The sequence below is a fragment of the Anas platyrhynchos genome, chromosome 4 (genome assembly GCF_047663525.1).
Source record: "Anas platyrhynchos isolate ZD024472 breed Pekin duck chromosome 4, IASCAAS_PekinDuck_T2T, whole genome shotgun sequence".
Classification (NCBI taxonomy): domain Eukaryota; kingdom Metazoa; phylum Chordata; class Aves; order Anseriformes; family Anatidae; genus Anas; species Anas platyrhynchos.
In genome coordinates this window covers 51,361,999-51,379,364 of record NC_092590.1, presented here as the reverse complement: position 1 = coordinate 51,379,364, position 17,366 = coordinate 51,361,999, and the positions used below count along the sequence as shown (strand labels likewise).

The window sequence follows — 17,366 nt, the reverse complement described above, 5'->3', positions numbered from 1 at the left end:
AGGCTGCTGTTTACCCGGTTAATTTGTTCATTCTCCTCCTAAGAACAGAGCACTCAGGAGATGTCAATTTTACTTATAAATCGTATTTGTTAATAGATCAGGCAACAGATGAATAATTAATAGATTTTGTTATGTCAAAATAATGGTAAACAAAATCAATTCTAGCAATCCAATTTAGCAGCACTACAAAGCTGCTCTTGCTGTGGGTTATTCTGTGAGGCAGCGTACCTGGCAGGATATTATTTCTGGATACACTGCCTACAACTTTTTTTTTTTTTTTTAATGATTATTATTAAACCAACCATGAAATGCTGAAGAGCACAAAAAAAAAAAAAAAAAAAAAAAAAAAAAAAAAAAACCATCATCCATAGAGTCTTCAGCCCTTCAACTCTGCCCTCCAATTCTCAAAGTTCAATAAATTTCTCTTTCTTTGCTTGGTTTTAGATTTTTGGAGTCTGTGAGTCTCATGCTATCTCTGAAGTTTAACAGATAAAACATTTTTCTGTGCAAAGCTGTATTTTGGGAGAGAACCTCTTCTTTTCACTTCTCTTGAGATCAACCCGGCTGCAGTCATTAGCCTAGGAGGCAATGTCTTGAAAAATTAAGTTTCATAGGAGAGTTTTGTAATGTGTCTTACCTATCTAATCCCAGACAGCATGATCTGCCACATGAACTTTTCAATGGCTTTGTAGTGATAACCTGCAACTCAGAAATGACTAAAACCTTTATACACATCACAGTTTTGATTATCTTAAAAGTTGAGTGGAGTTCTGAAGAGACTGCTCAAGTATGTCACTGATGGTCAGCTCACCGTCCCTTGCTCGCTCTTTGCCAGATTTTGAGCTTCAGGCTGTCACCAGCTTCACTTCGCATCAACTTAAATCCTGCAAAATGCTGCACATCAGTGATTGCTTATATACTGAATGTACTGATCCCCATGGCTCCTCCCAGCCCTATATGCCTCTGATGTCTACCCACCAGGAACATGTGCTTCTCTGTAAAGCCTCAAGCCTTGGGATCCTCACCGCATGCTGATTGCCATGGGAGCTTTGTGCTCCAACCCCAGCACTATTCAGAACCTGTGATGGGGAGCCCAGAATTTACAAGGGACATTGTAAATGTCCCAACATTTACCAGGAGTCATTGAGAAGAAATAAGAGCTACATGGAAGAGAGAAAGACTAACTTGGGAGAGGCTGAGGCAGCCCTCTGAGCTGATGTTAGCGAACGGCATGCCCTGGACTTGATATTTGAGGCAATTGAGAACAAAACTGCTTTGAATTATGGGTCAGGAATTATGCTGTCATTATATCAATGTATCAAGTACAGCACAGCAGCGACCTCATGCTTAGCTATTACTTTCTTTGCTGTACCACACTCCTAATTTTTAATATTTCTTTAGCTTCTATATTGTACATGGCACAGATTGGGAAGATGCAGTAAGAAACAACTTTAAATCAATTCATTCCTCTTTTTGTCCAAGGAAAATGAAGAATCTAACCAACTCAAGATGTCCCAAGCTCTTTGACACTGCAAAGCTGTAGCCTTATTTCTGGCTCTACTCAAAAGCATCCGAAAACTGTGAATGCTGAACTAGCAGAGCTGCTGGACTGACTCTGTATGGAAGTTCTTATGTCTTGGATGACAAAAGCGACATTTTCCCTGTGTAATTACCTGACATTTGGCACCTGCATGAATATTCACACAGCTATATACGTAACTACTTACAGCATATGAGTAGTAGGAATGAATCCTCCGAGCAAACTGTCCCAACGTAAGCTACAGCAACCACAGCCTGTTTTCCTCCTTAAGAGCTCATCTACTCATAGCATCTGGTGGGTCACACAGGGGCCTCCTGGAAAAACAGGAGGCGACTTTCTTATGAAAAATGCTACTTAGCATGCAGAAGTGTTTACAAATACAGAAAAATAAAGACTTTTCCAACTACGACTACAAGTGGCAGTTCTCCCTGCAACAGCAAATAAACCCAAACCCTCTGCACCGCTGGTGCACTCTGCATCTTGAGTGGCAGCCCTGCAGTTGTCAGGATCGTTATTTGTTACTCTTAGTATGGAGGTAAGGGCTATGAAAAGAATACAAATGCAGAGGTTTTCATACACAGTTTTTAAAAGTTTTGAAAAATCAGTTCTTGCCTAAAAGATTTCATAGCATAATTTGAATTAGGAGCATGGAAGTATATTTTTACAGGAACATGTAGTTAGATAACTAGCTTTCTTTTTAAGAAAGCATTTTCCTATTGAGATCATTACTTTTTAATAAGTGAAGTTTTAGTGGAACATACTTACACTGAACACTGTTGCCTGGATGTGGAATGATGATTAATATTGCTGTTACTAAAGCCATGGCAAAACTGATTTTTCTGGTACAGAAACAAATATTCTTTGACACAGTACTAAGGAAATCAAGGAAAAGCAGGTACTGTTAACCTCATACCTGGCCAAAACAAAATGAAGCAAAATCAGTAGTAGGCAGATGGAAAAAACAAAATCATTAGGAGGGAAATTTTATTTTCAGACTTCTAGAGACATTTTGGATGAACAACTGAGAGTGGAAGTGGAAAAAACAGGCTTACTACTTTCTTTCATGTGAACAAAATATACCTGTATATATGGCTATGTGATACATAGGCACACAAAAAGAAATCCTTCAGCACTCTCATACCTTCCACTATTTTTTGTCAACTCAATAAATTTAACAGAAGCCTAGCCAGTTGAAATAAATTTAGTAAAAACAGTAGGAAACATTTATATTTATTTCTTTTCTTGTCCTTTACATCAGATGAAATAAAGTGAATTTAATTTCTGGTAGAGAACTCCCACGTGCCTGCAGGAGTCATGCTGTGTGTCAGGAGCACACCATCCTTTCTTTTAGACCTCCAGGTTGCTGTTTCCCTGCGTCACAGGGAAACGAGTAGCACCAGACAGCCTTCATTTGGCCAGACATGAGTGGTAAAGTGCATCAGGCTCCTGCTCACTCAGTCAGCTCTGTTAGTTTGCCAGCCTGAGACTGACTTAGCAAGGTCGGACTCCAGCATCACTTCTCAGGGGCATGACCAGCTCCCAACAAACACATCTGGCTGCTGGGGTGTGCACCCAACAGCATCCTGTGCTTTAGCTGCCCCTCTTTCTGCTTGGGTTATGCAGAGCACTATTCTGTCACTGGGAAATCACTGCTGCAAAGTGGAAGAGATGCTGGAAACTGCTGTCAGGACATTTGCCATTACACCAGCATTTTTGTCAGCTTCATTCACTCGCAAGCTTTTGTGTTGCTCACTGATGTGAGGGACACCCTGTGCCTTACAGCCCAGCGTCCTGGTGGGCTGGGTGCTGAGGAGCCCACATAACAGACCTGCTGGCTGCCAAAGCCCGGGAACAAAGCAGAATAAAGTGGGTGATCATATCCTAGTAGGTAAAAATCACAAAAATGACAACCAGGAGAAAAGCATGCTTTTCTCTTTTTCTTTTAAATGTTCTTGGAAGCTTAGGACAAAAAAGCTTTAGCTGTTGGGAAGAGCATAAGGTGTCATATCCTTCAGGGAAAGATCAATTCATCTTACAGTAATGAGATTTTCCTTCCTAAATTCTTTAACTTCAGATTTTATATTGCTGTCTTCTCCGCTGAAAGAGCTCCTCAAACACACATATAATCTATGTAAATAAAACAAAAAAAAAAAAAAAAAAACACAACAGTTTTATTGGTGACATAAGTAAAAAGTTATCATTTGTGTCTTCTGCTAAATATTAGAAATGAAGACTCAGAAAGCAAGCGTGTCAGAAAGACCAAGCAAACTATGAAGCTGAGAGTTCTGTCACAAATTAACAAATTAATTCAAACTGCATGCTTAAACTATGTATTGTATGTAATATGCATTAATAAACATTAATTATTTAACATATAATCACATTTATATATTATTAGTATATATTAAGAGTCTAATTTAATAATTACACCATATAATACTTAATCAATTTTTATATTAATTTATGTACTTAATATATGTTGGTTATTTTTAAATGTGCTATAAAATGAAGGGAACTTTTCAAAAGAAAAACCATCAGCCTAAAGCACAACAGCAGCTAAAAGGGAAGCTGGCTATATAATACTTTGTAATACTATATAGTAGGCCAGACGATTACAGTATGTATGTGGTCAAATTGCATCTCTTCTCCCTCCAAGAGCCACAGAAAATTCTGACAAGGATTGTTCAGCTGATGTTGCTGGCTGGCAGGCTCTGTGGGGGTTAAGAAGGCGAGAGCTCACATCTTGCTCCACCTATAAAAAGGCCTACAAATTTCAGTCAGGAAAGATCAAGCTGACTCTCGTGGTCTGAAGTCTAATTATACTCTCCAAGGAACCAAAAATCTCTACGGTGAATTTTGACACAACCTTGTTTAAGGTTAAAACAACACAAAGTTAGTCTGAGTTTGAATCACTATGTAAATTAGCAGGATGCTTGAAAACAGAGGTTAAGATAATAACAAAACTCAGTGACACAGAATCATGTATCTCGTGTCCTTTCCGGACAACCCAGTAACAACACCGAGATCATGGGCGGCCATCAACATCACCATCAACATCATTGGCCATCGCAGTGACCACGGGTGGATGCTTCTGAGCTCTGCTTTTGCTGCGCTTGTCTTCCCTGGTGGCAGATTTTTACTGACAGATCAGCTGAATCTCATTACTCCAAGGAGTCATGCTTCGGGAAGTGAACACCTTGAAATGTCACGACCTTTCCCTGACAAGAAAAAATGTCACTAAGGAAAAGGGGATAGAAATAAAAGAAAGAGACGGAGGGTTGCAATTAGTGAAAATGTATTTATTTCAGAATTGTATAGCAATGGACTTTTTAATGGAAATACAATTGCCACCTGAATAGCTACATTTCTAAGGTAGATATAAAATACACTCACTGGTTCATCTGTTGGTCAGTCCCTGGTGAAAGAAGGACTCCTGCTCTGCTACCCTGGTTTGACAGAGGTGATACAACAGAGCTGTACCAGCTTTAAACTGATATAACAGTTGATGAAGCCCAACCAGTTGTCAATATACTTAGTGTCTGTTTTGGAAATTTTTATTTTAAAGCCACCACTTCAGTGTATGTCGGGGTTGGAGAGCTAACACTTCACTAGACATACATGACCTGACATTTCTGTCGTTAGACCTTTGTGATAAAAGTTCTGAATTCAGAGACAGCTTCTGACTTTTAAAGGTTTAAATGAGGAAAGAACCACAGAGTTATGATGAGGAGAGGAGTTATCGGTAAAGTTATCCAAATGCTCGCCCGCTGAAGTTTTTCTTTGGACAATCTTATTGCCTACTTGCTCAAGGCTGAAAATTTGCACATAGAATATTTTCTATGTGATATTTTGTGCTGCGTATAGAGTTTTATTTCATCTTCTTCCCAAATAGCCCCAGAAGACTTAGGGCTGAATTCTCTTTTACCCTAATGACTGGGCAGGGTTATTATGGTGGTTTCCATTCTCAGGTGCCCACCCTGCTCCTCTTTTAAACTCTGCCCACTTGTGAAATTAAAAATGTTATTTTTCATCTACAAAAAAGAAAAGGAAGCTGGAAGGAAATAGTCCCTGGTTGAATTACCTGGGAAAATATCTGTTGTCATGAATTCTTACTCATTTGCAAATCTAATCTTTTAATTAAAAGATTACAAAGATTTCCATCTCAGGTTTGACTTCCCTGGCTCCTATTTCAGTATGTGGAGGCATCTAACCCTTCCCCATTGGCTACAGGGAGAAGACAAATGCACATCCACCTGCCACCAGCAAACCCCTCGCAGCTACCTGAGGACAGAAAGGCAGTAAATCACACCAAGGCATGGCTATAACCAACAGGCAGACAAAAATGAGACAAGGGATGCAAAGCTCCTTCCTTCCATTGGTACAAGGCTCTGTGCATGGTCACAAGACTCATAGATGGAAGAAGAGGAACAGACCCCTCTCTTTATTGCTTCCGACCTGATTTGAAGGGGAGGCAGCACTTATGAGAAACTCTTGGTAATATCAAGTGATGAATATGCCCTGGCTGCTTATGTAGAATGACTGATCACTGTCATTTGCAATTTTCCCCTTTCAGAGGGCTTAATTTCATGACTGTCAGTCTGAATCTTTTGGTCTGTTTCGGGACTGAAGTGCTGCTTTTTATATGTATCTCTTAAGTTTGATTCAGAAGCGTCAGTTGGAATATTATCTTCCACAAAAATTGACACACTCCAGTCATTTTGAATTGATTTATATCATATTGCACATTTCCAGATTAAAGTTCTGAAAAACTGTAAGTGCTTCTATACTTTAGACAGACTTACCATCTTCCCCAGCTGACGGACATTTACGAATTCTTAATGCTGAAACGGGCTTAATTCCATATACTGTGGACAACTCAAACTCTTATTGTTGTTTTTCCCTTTTCTTTCTCTTTTTTTGAATGTATGTATTGATGACTGCCTTAAAGCAACTGCAATATTTGTGTTACATTTGTGCAATAGGTGGAGTACCTAAAACTAGGAATGTTGTTTTATGATACATTTATTCTTTGAAAATTAAGAATAACCATAAGGTTCCTTACTTATTTTCTTTTTTTATTTCCACATTTTCCCTTACTTTGACAGCATCCATTTCTGCAGTCCCAAATGAATGAGCCTTCTCTTTGGGATTCCTTTTAGGATGTCCACAGCTATGTAAGAAAAACTGTGGTTGTCACACAATCTTTCCATTGATATTAATGAAGCCGAGATTGCAGCTCAAAGGCTTTTCTTCAAACTCACAGCATAGCTAAACAAATTGCTCTGCTAATCCATATGAAAAAATGTTACCAGAGAGCTGAAGAAGAGACCTCCATCTGTTCAAATTGTAAATCGAACCATCTAAGATCAGTCTTTTCCATATTAGTAATTAATGTTCATTTTATTAAAATGTTCTTGTTGATATTTTTTTTTAAATATTTTTCCTTTAGTAGCTCTCTTTACGTGACTCCTGCCTTCCTAACACCAGTGTACTCACACTATACTGGGAACCTGGTTTGTTGTAAAATGGACTCGTTGTATGTCCTCACTCAGTTAGGTCTGAATATACTTTAAAAGCCAGGGAAACCTAATTCCAGAAAACATGATTTCAGAAAAATCGCTGTCTTATATGGACATGGAACACCTGAATTTACAGACCTCTTGAAGATGTCTAAGGTGCAGAATATTCACAAAATCTAAATAAATGTTAAAGCTTCAGTCATGAACTTCTCTCACCAGTGACTCGGAGTTGGGTGTCTAATTTAGATGGCTGAATTGCCCTTAAGTGTCACACCCCACACACCTATTACAAACATGAAGCTATTTTCTTTCAGATTCTCAGTATAGTCCTAAGTAAACTGTTCAGTGAGCCTTCAAAATATTGTGCCTGATGAGATTTTTATTGCTAATACCTTGAACACAACCCTTTTTTTTTTAATCCAAAAAGAAAATGGATTTTAAGAAATATGAATCACCTTTGGGGAGGAAGAAAATGAGGAAAAACATAGTTATTTTTGCAAAAGTGTGTGAATTTGAATTGATTATACAGCTTTCTCTGCTGCTGCCTCCAAAATCAGGTGTCTGTTGAAAACCTTAATGCTTTACACCATCTTTACTGAATTCCATATGTTGAAATAACTGATATGTGTTTTAAGACATAAAGAAAACTGTGGCTTTGAGTCGGACTGGGTTTTAGGTAACAGTATTTATAACAGCAGGCTGTGAAAGTCTTCAGCTTCAAGGAGGCAGCATTGGCATTGCTAAGAAAAATCTTGAGCTGGTGGTCTAAATTTATGAATGGTCTAAGTGCGGACACCCCAGTATTTGATCTTATACCTTTATACCAGACCCAAATGCAGTTCATTGTCAAAGCCAAATCTGTCTTAATAATATTGCCCTATAATCTCCCATTTTCAACCCAGATCATTTCCAAAGACTATAGGTGGTGCAATGCCTTGATCAACAGGGGCCAATGCTCTGGCCTACAGAAGGTCAAATAGAACAGACTAGAATTGAATAGCCTAGGTACACACAATCGTGGGTTTTGAATAGCCTAGGTACACACAATCTTGGTTTTATGCTACCAATAGAAAGTAGACATAGTTTGAGATGCTTGTACTGGTCACCAGTAGATGACCAACATGCATCAGCTCTGACTACGCAGGGGACACAAGTCTACCATGCTGTTTTGCTGGTATCTCGGTACTGCAGTAGTTACTTCATGTTAACCTGCATGTAAATGGTGGACTCTGAAGAACATCAGCCTAAAAGAGCTACATTGTGCTGACAAAAGACACTTTTAAAAGGCAAATAACTCCATGCTGTTAGAAGAGCCTTCCTTGTTCTCTAGCAAACCTTGCTTTCCCTCTCTTTTCTAACCTAATGCCACAAAATGATATGTTGCAAACCAGAATTACAAGCCAAACAAGGCTTTGTGCTGGTTTTTGGTTAATGTTCAAGGAAAGGAAAGGTATGCATGCTTTACCTTGCTTAATTAGGAGAAGATTTACAAATTAGGTAAAGGAGAACAAACCTCTAAGTGGTTGTTTAGCTGTTTAGCTATTTGTAGGATTTACTAGTACTAATAATGGATCTAAATAGAAGTAATAACCAGTTTTGGACTGTTTTGAATTCCTTTCCTTCATAATATCAACGACACATTCAATTTTTAACAATAGCTCATTTACATTCTAAATTACTTAAGTCATTAAGGCTTGGGACTGTAGGACACTAAAGAACATCTCAGAACTATCATTATGACTCCACAGACTAATATGACACTGAACCAAACTGCTAAAAATTTAATGATAGAATGACCAAAAGTATAGAATGGGTCAATTTAATTTCTCTTCACTTGGCTAAGACTTTTTTTTTTCATTATACAGTGTGGCAGTGGCACTTGTGTATCATTAATAAGGACAACAGATAAAAATTTAATCTGCATAGTAACTCCAATAGCAGGTTTCCATAAGTCTCCAAAGACCAAGTTTCAATCAGTTTTCCCACGTGAATTACAACAGATGTCAGGCTGCCTTAATTATTGTTATTTTCTAAATTTTCTTTTGGTTTTCTTTTCTTTTTTTTTCTTGTCCTTTCTTATTTTTTTCCAGCTAGTTAAGTACAATTCCACTTGAAAGGTAATCAGACTGTTACAAACCATTTCCTGCAGTTGTCCCACAAGCACCTTAGACACAGGTTTTTAATATCAGCCAATACTTGAACTTTGCCCCTCCTAAAATGACTGTCTCTGCAATGTGCCAAGCTCCACTTTACTATAAAATGCCATGTCAGGTGTCTGGGTTCAGGTATTCAGACTGGTTGTAAACCTAACTCACTACATATTTCCTACTGCAGTTGTTACGCTAGTACATGTGCTTTTTTATTATCTTTCTGAACCTGTTTAGGTGCAAGTGCTGGAGTTTACCAATAAATGACTTCAAGCAGCCTATCTATGATATATACAAAATGGTGACACTGCGAGTGTTGCCTAATAACTTAAGTATCCCCCAGATTCTTACAGGAAATGTTTGTTGGTTGTTTCTTGTTTGGTTTGGTTGGTTTTAATTTGGACCACCTTTGGGATAGCCTTGCAGATGACAAGCAGTTTAAAAGGACTAGAAATTTGGCCCTACTTAAATTAAGAGAGGCACATAAAGAACTTTTCATCATAAAGATATAATCCCACACTGAAACCTGTAAATAACTTCCACCATATTCAGACACTGTTCTAATAGTTGCAAGAATCTCCTAAATTGTAGATGATGAAATGAGCACAGTTTTACATGGCGAGTAAAGTATAATAAAGTGTCATTCCCCCACAGACCGAGAGAAGATTTGATATACTCTGTGAGAGGGTGTTTGGAGGCAAACTGTCCATTGAACATCCTGAGGTGCTTTATGAGGCCTCTTCAATTCTCTACTTAATACTTTCTCAATGGTAGTCTGCCCTATATAGTAATTCCCACTAAAATTTGAGGCATTGGCACCAGGTCATAATCAGACTGAGACAGTAATCCTAACACTGCAGAGGTGTTGGTTTGAAGAGTCACAAAACATTTGCTCTGAAACTTTTGAACAGAGGCTGATGCCTGGGCCTGGAGCTTCCTTCTTCCTGGAAGTTTGGCTGCCAGGGCTGGGGACAGCTGTAAAACAGCACAGCTACACAAAGAAGAAAGAGCCTTTGTGCCTGCCCAAGCAGTGCCACAACTCTGTAGGGACACAGCCTAAAACCATGATATCCCCATGCCGGCATGGTTGACGGCAAGTGTTCTCACCTTGTAAACACACAGTGATGGAGCTAGGGGCCCACAAGCTAAAGATCTTGCCCCAGTATATTTCCAGAGAGCATAAATTAATAAAAGCATACAAAGCCTATTGGGGGAAGGAGGAGAGGAGCTCCTGGGACTCTCAATGTGGGAGCTGTTAACTGGGGACATATTTCAAGGTCCACTGCTATGGACATCTGTAGGGCTGCTGGATTTTAATGAGCTTTGGGCGCTTAGGCCCCAAAGGGCCAGGCTCCCTATAAGTGACTGGATTTGGAGAATTTAGCAAAGCCCCTAGTACAATTAGTATAGAAATTTGTGATATTGAGGCCTTTCCAGGCATGCAGCTTGGAGGATAAACCTGGAGCGGCCCAATTAAGGAATGCTTGATTTGCTGTTTTAACCATGCTGTTAGTAAATGCAGCTGTGTCTTGCATAACATGCATGCATAACATGCCACAAATGGCCTCTCTCATAAAAGGTACCTAGCAAAATGCCTTGAAATACAGTATATAAAGAGTCATCTTCACACATAGAGGGTCCAGAGCAAATTGTCTGTCTTCAGCTCATTCTGTGTTTGGTTTGGTGATTTATTTATTCTTTTTCTGCAACAGCTAAGAGCAGAACATGGCCCACAGCCACTGAATACTAAAAATCAGAAAGATGAAGCAGGAGAACAGAGTTTGGTTCCAATCAAAGTACGAAAGTTGTCCTGAACAAAACCCTTGCAGCTTTTCCTACTATACTGTAGTAGCTATAGCGCTAATCAATCTGTCTCTTCTGATTGTTATTCCAGGCATGATCTTCTGGGATATTTTTAATGATAAGACTGATTTTTAAAATTTGACAAGTTTCAAGAGGCACCTCCTACTTGTAGAGGCACATTGTCAAAGAATTAGACTCCTTAAGTCCATTTCTTCAAGTGTCTCTTAAAAGGCCTCATGGGAAAAAAAAAAAAAAAAAAAAAAAAGTAATTTGGCCTTATTTAGTTCTCTCCTCTTTTTTAGTGATACTGGCGTCTTTGGGGGCACATTAAAATATCATGACTGGAATTTTTCTTTTGCCCTATCTCTCATAGTAGGAAGCCTAGGAAGCCCAAAACTGCAGCTCAGTATTTATTGACTGGGAATCACAAGGGAAAAGAATCTGCATTTCTAGCCTCAGTAGTGCTTGTTTCATTACATAGATACGGCGATAAAGTAGCTGTTAATGGCAGCACATTGTAAAGAGTTTCACTCACCTTCCTCAGGTGCTAATAGCCTTTAGAGACTGATTTACAGTGAAGAAAATTGAATTTTTCTCTTCTTTGTCCTGCTGTCCTGACTTATTAAAAATAAAAAATCAAAAAAATGGTTTCACATGAGTCCTATCACCAAGGTAGCAGCTTATTTCATTCTTTCAGAGGATATTAGAAAAATTAAAGCTGTGTGTACCTTTTTGGCCCAGGAATGATCTTTATGTATGTGCATGTACACCTTTGAGACACAAGAGATGCCACTTGAGTCTATTTTTTTAAGACTGCATTTTAGAGAAGGTGCCTTTGTGCAGGCAACCTATTAACATTGTTTCAGCACATGCTCCTGAATCACAATGTTGGCTTAAAATTCATAACTGACAAAAAATCTATTGCCTTTTCTTTTCAAAGAAAAACTCTTTGTGTTCTCCAGCATTTATTTGTATCCAGGCAATTTATGAGAAATGCTTTTATAAAAGGAAATCTGAGATCATATTTACCCAACTGCCATAAAATCTAGGAATAGAGAAATATTGTCTTCGCTATGAAGACTTAGCAGTACTGGAAATGACGATCAAAGAGCTGAAAACCTGCTACTGGTTTAAGTTTGTGCATCTCTGCCCCAGTCTCAGGGCACCTAAGCAGAAAAATTAAGATTATTTTGAAAAAGGCAAAGTATTTAGGGAATGTATTCAGCTCATACATGCAAGTTATTTGAAATGATAGCTTATGGGAAAAAAATAAAAAATAAAAGAATCCCACACAGCTTCTTTGCTGATAATTGATGAGGGTAAATTTTCACCTTACTATAAGCATAACCTAAATCTTGAACTGAAAACATATACATGTATAAATATATATTCTATATATAGAGAGAGACAACTGCCAAGAATGGGAGTCTTTATAGTCCAATGCTAGTAGTAAGAATAAAAGTTGCAGATGGTTTACTGAAAAACAAAAACAAAACAGTAAAGCAAACAAACAACAACAACAACAAAAAACAACACATAAATATAATATTCATGAAAATAGCATAAATAGAAAATACAGTAGAAGTATGCAAAAATTCTAGTGTATCTGCATTATACAACAAAATCTAATTAAAGTACTTACTTCATCTGTATGACAACAGATTTTTATACAAAGTTCTGGTTTCCTCTTTAGGAAGTGTTGGTCAAGAAAAAGAAGAGAGATGGTTGATTCATTGTGTTTCTACTTTCCCCATGCCCGTAAAAAGCAGAATACATGGCTCTGCTCTGAAGCATAATTAAGGTAGTAATAATATTCTGGAAATCTCTACCTGATACTAAACAGTGCTCTGTCAAGTTTTTCCAATATACAACTAGAGCATATATTTGGCTTTTGCTCTTTTCTCCTCCTGCAAACTTAATCTGTTTCAATATATGCTTCCAAGATACAAGGTGTTTAAGAATTTACACGTCTGGCCTTAGTGGAAATGGAGCTGTAAGGACAGAAATTTCCTTCAGAGTTAAGTCTTAATTCAAACTGTGACCAACAGTACATGACCAAGAAGACAAACAATTTATTTTTTTCTGTTACCTTAACTTTTTGAACCTTCAGTATTGCACCTCAAGAGATATGAAACATATTTTGCAGCAAATTAAATAGGTAGATAAGTTTCCCAAGACTCCTTTAGAAGACAAATAACTATTGTGAGGGCTGTCCTTGCTATTTAATTCCTCAACAAACTATGGCCTGGAGCAGTTTGGACTACAGCAGTGAAGGATTCTGCCCCCCTCCATGGTTGGTTTAAGGCAGGTGCTCACGTTCACTATGATGGAGCAGGAACCTTTCCCACCCTGGGATGGAAGATACAACATTCTTATTTAAAGACAAGCTTCCAAGCACAACCTTAACCTACAGCCTACTGTCAAACAACAAGCCCAAGGAATAGCAGAAGCTACCAGAGGATGGAAAGACACATATGAATCTAGAAGCAGGAGCAGAGCAATAGGCTTTGCTCTCAAATGACCCAACATTAGACTGCATTTCCAGGGTTAACGAGAAGGAACTGTGGGCTCTGCCAGGTGTCTGGGCAGTAAGCCAGGAGTGTGGTGCTGTAGCCATCAGAAGCTGGTTGTTAGTGTCTTGTTCTGTCACTCTTCAGACTAATTATACTGCCCAGCTCTTGGGATACCCGACAATTACATGGCATGTGGGAACTCTCAGTGCCTTGCTTTTTCTTAGCTCAGCTCTGAACTCCTTGAATTATGCATCAGTTGTCTCTGCTGTGATCAGTCCAGTGGAGCAGCTCAAGGGAAAGCAGCCTGCAAGATTCCAGACCGCCTTCACAGGCTTTCCTTTCCTAAAATCATTGCTTACACAGGAGACAATTCAATATTCTCACCAGTTAAAGGACTGCCATAGCAGTGGGGAATGCGGATTCCTGTCCTTGTCCTAAAGATTTCAAAAATCCTTTTACTAAGTTTGTGAAATCCTTTTTTCTTCACTCCTGATAATTGGAAAAGCCTGCTCCACAGTGTTAATGCAGCGCAAAGCTGGAGTGGGCTGACTGTGGGCTCAGTATGAGGAGGAAAAAGGCAGAAGAGTCACATCTCTGCAGAGTGGTAACTCCTTGGTTAGCTCTCATATTTTTCAATGTGAAGTTTCTGGTGCTTAATACAGGCAAGATGCAACTCAAGGACAATGAATCATTTTCTACCTAAACCAAGTAAAGCTGGTGTCTCTACTCTAGGAAGAAGGAGATGGCAAAACATGCACCTCTCCACTGAGACTGTGAGCCATTTATCACAAGGTCTTAACAAATCCTACACGGTCTCTCCACTGCAGTGTTACAATTTCCATTTTCATTGTATTAGTACTGCAACTGCTAGTATTAACATCAAACTCTTCTCCATACCTCTTCAGTCTTCTTTGTGTTCTCCCAGAAAACAATGTAAGTTATTTTTCAGAAATACTCACTTTCTACATTGGAAGAAATTTTCTGTTCCCAGTTACTAGTATTTTATGAGTATTTTAACATAGCATGGGTATTCTGGGAGAAAATGCACAATTTTTCCCATAGTTCATATGTACACATCACAGTTTACAATTTCTATGCTTCCACGGGTTCATTTACAGAAACTTCAGCAAACTGCTTCTAATCAAAGCCCAATCCACTTCAAACAGTGCTGGCTTCAGCAAATCAGATTCACCCCCCATTGTGGTGACAATTTGCTCTGGCAGGATGGTCCAGTGACTCCCTGAAACAGATTCCTACAGTGTTGCTTTAAAATAAATGATAACGTGAAGAGTCTGAATGCAAGAATACAGTCTGAGGGAGCCATAGTCAGTGAAGACAGAAGGCTATAACACACTTAAAATTAGGAATTAGGAATTAGAAATCATTAGCAATTGGAGTAGTTCAGTTGGAAGGGACCTGCAAAAATATTTTATGTCTTGTAATATGAAATAGCAAACAACTGGAAAATAATTTTTACCTGACAAGTAGCAAATGACTCAGAAATCCTGTACATAGTTTCACAGAAGTCTCAAAGTGCACATGGAACATCTGAGACGTTAAACCAGCACTGCAAGCTACTCTAAGTAAGTGTTGTGGTTAGGAAAGCATTATGGCTCCCTACAGAGGTAGGGTAGGTTAATGCTGGATGAAGTGGAAACAAAGAGTTGTTCTGAAGTTGGATGGTTCCTAATTTCCCTTCCCACGCTAATTGGATGATCAGTCTGTTACGCAGAGGAGGAAAAATGAGCCTTGAAGGTACATAAGGATGTGTAGACAGGTACAACAGGAATCCAGAAGTCATGATTCACGCTCAGTTTTCAGCTCGCAGTGCAAGCCTCCAGAGAGACTCACTTTGACAGGTGTGAGCTGAGAGCAAGGGGCCAGGCCAGCCATCGAGCAACCCAGAGCATCTGACACTACATTGTTTATTTATATTCCATATACTCACCATGCAGCTGTCAGCACCACCCAATATATGTCTAACATCTTACAACTCCCATGCAGGGGACGACCATCAGGGCTTGGACGCACAAGCCAGCTGGATAACCTTCCAACCTACAGGAACTGCTGAGGCAAATAAATAGAATCATTATACTGGGAAAAAAAATATTTTTTGAAGTGACTTTTCCAGAAAAAGACCTCTTTTGAAGCCCTACTGCATACTTCTGGCATGCTACAAGCTCAGAGAAATGCAGGATCTGACACATGTCTCAAGTGACCTGTTCTGGTCTTGTGATATGTGTGCACAGCTAGCAGCTGTCACCTGTAGGAAGCATATGTACAGTCCATCATCTGTATCCTTTGTTTTACTGCCTTTAAAATATTAACATAAAATAATTCATTATTGATTTCACATATCTGTAATTTGTTGTTAATTTAACAGGATAATGTTAATTTTAACAGGATAAAATCTGCATTTAAACTTTATTAAACGTGTATATTGAAATTGTCCTGTGCTGATTTGCTAATGCTTGCCTTGTTCTGAACTGTGGGAAAGTTGAAAATACTGAAATCTCATTTCCCAGGAAGTTATACTGGTCATGTTTGTTAAATAGAAACAAAAATAAAAGACACTTTGTTGTTGTTGTTGTTGTTAGATTAGAACATTTGGATTGTGTACAAAACTTGTTTTAGGCAATTTAGCCCATGTTGTCATAATGACATGTAGCAATGCAAGTTTGATGTCAGTGATATATGTAGTCAGTAAGAATCAGGATAACAAAAGTACAGCACAGTCAATACTTCTCTATAAAGTCTATAAAGGAGAGAAATGAGTTTTAATGATACATGAACAGCTAGAAACACTTCTCCAAGTGGTATTTCTGCACACAATGCTTCATTTTGCTGTTGTTCTGCTGAGATGGCTGAGGTTTGATTTTAGCAATAGCAAGTATTTGATTTAAAAAATATATATGAATGCAAATTCCTATATGAGATTTCAGCACTAAATCTATCAAAAATAACAAGCACTAATTGAGCTTTATTAAATCTTACTTGAATAAGCTAGTGGTGAGCTGCCAGGAACCCAGGGCTTCCGTGGGCAGAACGTGACAGCCCACTTCTCTTTCTCAGCTTCGCCTCTTTTCCTTGAATGAGCTCATCTTGTTTGTGATGGGAAGTATGACCTTTAAGCCAGCCGGAGATCTGAGGTGGAGTTTTGGGTCAAGCCGGATCTTCTCGTTACCGTATGTGCTTGAAAAAAAAAAAAAGTCAAAACAACTTTTGAACTCCAAAGCCAGGTTTTGCTAGTGTATAAACAAAACCAGAAATGACAAATTAATGTTTTGGAGCAGAGAAAACACAAAATAACTAGAAATAAAGTGGCCTTGCAAACCTCTCCCCCTTGAGCATAGATATCCTTTCTCTCAAGTCGACTTTCAGTTGAGCTCAGCAGCTGCCAAGATTTCTGCAGAGAGCTCCCTGGGGCCTCCAGGAAAGACTTCCTTCCACCCTGTAAGGTCCCTGGCCACCTGCCAGGCTTGCCTGCTCCCTCCTCACGTGCACTAAGTCCCAGGGAACTCGGACACATCAAGGCATGAAGGCTGTCTTTGAAGGAGAGACACTGACAGAGACCAACAGGGCAGAAGAATTTGCTCTGATTTTGTTACTGGAAATACAAGTAGAATAAAGGCTGACATGGGCTATTGGCAGATACTGGTAAATACTACTGGAAAAACTGTGAAATTCTATACCGGTAGGCAATAAAAGCCCACAAGTAATATCATTTTGCTTCTACAGGTTTATAACTTACCGTATTCATGACTAGACATTTCCTAATTAATACTGCAAAGTCCCCAAAACACCATCTCTTGAGTCTTCCCAGTAGCAGGGCTTGGTATCACAC

The 17,366-nt window shown here is 38.8% G+C and overlaps 1 long non-coding RNA gene across 1 annotated transcript; it reads right to left on the bottom strand.

Moving 5' to 3' along the window:
- Positions 1 to 378: 378 nt before the first annotated feature.
- On the bottom strand, positions 379 to 17,079 carry LOC110351519 (uncharacterized). Its single transcript, XR_011809190.1, has 5 exons — positions 16,857 to 17,079; positions 16,517 to 16,714; positions 15,471 to 15,586; positions 1,728 to 1,854; positions 379 to 884 (listed from the first exon to the last, which is right to left on the bottom strand). It is a non-coding gene; the product is annotated as an uncharacterized lncRNA (long non-coding RNA).
- Positions 17,080 to 17,366: the final 287 nt, after the last annotated feature.